Genomic DNA, 5000 nt, shown 5'->3' with positions numbered 1-5000 from the left:
TCCACCTCCACCTCCACCTCCTCCTCCTCCTCCTCCTCCTCCTCCTCCTCTTCCTCCTCCTCCATCCCTTCTCCCTCTCACTCCTCCCACCATGGCGGGCGGGGGGGACACGCGGAGGACGTGGCCGCACCATCGCAAGTCTCTCTTCTGCAGACTGTGGAGAAGAGGTGAGTACGAGTGGGTGGGTGAGTAAGTGAGAGAGTGGGTGAGTAAGTGACAGTGGGTGAGTGGGTAAGTGGATGAGTGAGTGGGTGAGTAAGTGAGAGGGTGAGTAAGTGAGAGTGTGGGTGACTGGGTAAGTGGATGAGTGAGTGGGTGAGTAAGTGAGAGAGTGGGTGACTGGGTAAGTGGATGAGTGAGTGGGTGAGTAAGTGAGAGGGTGAGTAAGTGAGAGTGTGGGTGACTGGGTAAGTGGATGAGTGAGTGGGTGAGTAAGTGAGAGTGTGGGTGACTGGGTAAGTGGATGAGTGGGTGACTGGGTAAGTGGATGAGTGGGTGACTGGGTAAGTGGATGAGTGGGTGACTGGGTAAGTGGATGAGTGGGTGATTGGGTAAGTGGATGAGTGGGTGACTGGGTAAGTGGATGAGTGAGTGGGTGAGTAAGTGAGAGAGAGAGGGTGGGTGGGTGAGTGAATGGGTGCGAGAAAAGGGTGGGTGGGTGAGTGAATTATTGAGTTAGTAGGTGGATGAGTAAGTGGGTGGGTGGGTGAGTGAGTGAGTGAGTGAGTGGGTTGGTGAGTGAGTTAATGAGCTAGTGAGTGGGTGACTGGATGAGTAAATGAGTGGGTAAGTGAGTAAATGAGTAGGTGAGTGACTGGGTGGATGGGTGTATTGGGTAGGTGAGTGGGTGAGTGAATGAAGAAGGATGTGTAATAAAGAATGGGTAATTCACAGAATGAGAAAGTAAGAGCGAGAATGAACGAATGGAAGATGTAATTACCAGTTTAGTGGAAGGACGAATAAGTGACAGTGTGAGTAAGAGAGAGAAATAAATATAGGCACCACTGAATGAATGATTTCAAATGAAAACTAAATCAGTTCGGAAAATCTTCATCATTACCCCCCCCTCACAAAATCAACTTGGCAATTGCAATACGCTTACTTGCCTCATTGGCCCCGCCCCCTATTTAAAATCAGCTGATGGTTAACGACTCAGGGTCCTGTAGATTCTTAGCCCAATTTTCTTTTCTTTGTTCTTCTGAAAGTTTCTTTTCATGGTTTGAAATAGAATTTTTTTTTTCATATGTTTTAATTTTAAATGTGCAATCTTGCTTTAAAAAAAAGAGAGAAAGGAGAGAGTTAGTGCTGGTAACGAAGCTACAGATAGCAGTTGCTGCTCTGCTGGAACCCTTCGCTGGCCGAGGGACTTGGTCACTGAAACATTACTTTAAGTCTCGCGGTTCAGTTAAGGCCCTGTCGCGCTAGCACTTTTTCCATTATTTTTTGCGTTTCTATAGGATCTTTCCGCATGTCAGTGGGCTGACTGACCCTGTCGCACCACGAAGGCAGCATAGTGCCCATGTAAACAAATATGGCGGCATCTGAGTGACGTCCCGGGAATCACGCGCATTCTCATACATATCACGTTATTTTAAAGAAATATTTTTTATGTACATTGAATGTAGAAATACTGTAAAACATCAACTATCGTTTTCATTAACATTTTTTATCTAATATATCAATAAAAAAAAAAAAAAAATCTCGATGTATAGATCAAGACGGAGATTATTCAGATCACACAATCAGTTTTTCCGTCATTTTTTTGTTTCCGAATGAACTCGTATGATAAGGATAAGGATAAGGGTTTTAGGAAGGGAGACACAATCCCATGAACACACACACACACACACACACACACACACACACACACACACACACACACACATATGTATATATATATATATATATATATATATATATATATATATATATATATATATATATATATATATATATATAATATATGTGTGTGTGTGTGTGTGTGTGTTTTGATGGGATTGTGTCTCCCTTCCTAAAAACCCTTTTTAATAGTTTTCTCTTGACGGTTTGTGCATGGAGCTTGAATTTCGCTATCTCATATTCGCGTTATTATATCTTCCAGCATTTTACACTAACCCTCTCCCCTTTGTTTTCGAATAGCTTGTGATACTGCTGCGATTTGAGGAGTGGCCGACTAAGCGCCATAGACAAAGGCATTCTGTACACAAACACAGGAACATGTACACAAAGATGAAGAGAAAAACAGCTGCTGCAATAAGATTTTGTTTCGTTTCTTTCTTCTTCTTTTTTTATGATTATTTTATTTACTCTCCTGTTCTGGTGAAATTCTGGATGTGGCTCGTCACGAATCCGCTGCCGGCCGGTTTTCGTGGCCAAGGTCCGTGTAAGCACTTATTTAGAACCTTGCTCTTGGCTGCCTAGAATCCGGTGGGTCGGGGGTGCGATCTGCGGTGCCCTTTGGAATCGGTTCGCAGACTCCCCTTGTCGATCGGTTTTGTGAACAACGGGCAGGTAACCGACGGGAAGGCGTGTGGGTCGATGAGTCTTGCGATATTCTGCAATCCTATTCTTTCGAGGGATAGTTGTGATTCTCCAAAAATAGCCGGATCCGCCCCCCCCCCGTCAAAAAGACTTTTTTTTTAATGAAGATTATCTTGTTTGAGGCTTTGATTTATCCTGCATCTTCTGTAACGTCGATATTAATACAATCTGTTGTTTCTACGTTATCCACTTATTTCCCGGTCGGATGTCTTAGTCGTATACGTGTGATTTATCCCTTCTCTAAGTCTCCTTTTTTGTTTTTTCCGATAAGGAGACTAATATTAAATGGAGGGGGGACACATTCACAGAAAAAAAAAAACAGATTTATAGATTTTCTTGATTTTTTGACATTTGATGTTTTTCTGCATTGTGCGTCGTACCCTCAGAAAACCGTTATCCCACGTGTCGACGGGGTTGATCCCTCGTCCTAGGGGAATATGAATTAGGTGTTGAAAAAGAAAGAAAGAAAAGAACTGAATGTACACCAATGAATTCCTAAGACCACTATTTAGTCTTTTTTTTATTTCGCTTTAGTTTTCATTTAAAATATAAAATGTTAATTTGAACCCTTTTTCACTTCTTAAAAATCACATAAAAGATGGAATTTTCATTTAAAATATAAAATGTTAATTTGAACCCTTTTTCACTTCTTAAAAATCACATAAAAGATGGAATTTTCATTTAAAATATAAAATGTTAATTTGAACCCTTTTTCACTTCTTAAAAATCACATAAAAGATGGAAGCGAAATAGAAAATAAATATAGTTCGTGCATTTCAAAAGGTTTACAAAGATACACTAAAAGATTTAATCTGTTTAGAACTCTGGGACGAAGGATCAACTGAAGCACGAAAAAAGAGAATCGAAAAACAAACAAAAAGTTGGAAATTTGAAGTTTATTTTCTGTAACTTTTTATGTACGAATCTATATTATCTCATTACCATAGAAACTATCATTTCTGTTTCAAACACATTTTGTTGCACAAAGATATGATTATTACAGTCGTATGTTATAAGAAATTGTGGAATCCAGTCTTTGAAGCACAAAATCCTCCACTAAGGGTACGGTCAGACTACAAAATCCTCCACTAAGGGTACGGTCAGACTACCCATAAATTTCTCTGGAATCCAGCGATTTTCTGTGGGCTGGAACCAACCCCCATCCGCGGTATTCACTCTGCGAAAAGAACCATCGGCTCTGTCCAGTGGAGTCGCGGCATCTAAACAAGTCGTGACCGCAGAAATTCGCTGTGGATTCCGCAATGTATATGTGTATATGAACATATACGTACAAATCCATACACGCATGTATAGACGTGAGTATATTTGTGTAAACGTGCGAATATTAGAGTGCATGGGGTGCATAGGCCTACCTGTGGGCACATGTGCACATGTACACATGCGTACATTTATATTCATAGTTCTCTGGTCAGCAGAGGCCAAGCGATGCATAATTTCTATAACTTATGACTTTGACTATATGGACATGTATTTGTATGTTCACAACTGTGTACATGTGTGCACGTACAAGTAGCACGGCCTTTCGCATATTTCGATGCACTCGTTAGATCCATATTTATTTATTTATTTTTTATTCGTCTACTCCTCTTCCTCGAAACCAGCAGTAAACGCGTAGTCACGAGTGGAGTTCTCTTTAAGGAGGGACCTTGAGTTGTTTTCTGTTCGTTAAAAATAACCGTTCAGAAAGCGTTGATATTTTGAAATACAAATCGCTTACAGGGGGTTCTCAGTTTACGACGGTCTCGACTTACGACGTTTCGTGAACAAGACGCTAGAAATCCTGTACAGTATTTACAGTTTGTCTTCCATGTGCTCCTTTAGCCCTTGTTATGTTTTCATGTACGTCATAGAAGTGTCTTAGGTTTTGCATTATGACTTTAATACATGTATACATACTACATTAGCATATGTGAATGACTTCGGTGCTTATGTACGTATGTACATAAGCACCCTGTCGCTCTGGTATTGCCTTGCTCGATAAGACAGCAAAGACTTATTAGTCTTTGATAAGATAGAGAGGCTCTCGAATCAACGTTTTCCTCTTCTTCCTGAGGTGCAGTTCCATTTCGCTTCCAGCCATTCTGTGGTCACCTCCGACATTTGTCTTATGAATAACTCCTGATTGTAAATGAATTTTTATGAGGTCATTTTTTCTTTCGATAACTGATGGTGGCTTCCACGTTTACTTTCTATCGAATCTGTTTTGTCGAAGAATATATCCATGATTATTGTACAGCGGGCTCTTGGTTTTTATCGGTACTCTCGAGAGCGTCAGTGTGGCTGTAGGTTGGGCAACATCAACATGGATGATTGATACCCTAAAGTTTATCTACATTAACACACATCAATCATTTGGTATTTTCTGCTCTTGGGTAAGTCTTCCAACTTCACGGAGTTCCTAAAACATGTCTTTCTACAGATATTAAGTTCCTCAAGCA

The sequence above is a fragment of the Penaeus vannamei genome, chromosome 16, assembly GCF_042767895.1.
Source record: "Penaeus vannamei isolate JL-2024 chromosome 16, ASM4276789v1, whole genome shotgun sequence".
Classification (NCBI taxonomy): domain Eukaryota; kingdom Metazoa; phylum Arthropoda; class Malacostraca; order Decapoda; family Penaeidae; genus Penaeus; species Penaeus vannamei.
The sequence above is the reverse complement of the archived record's forward strand: the minus strand, read 5'-3'. Positions refer to the sequence as shown.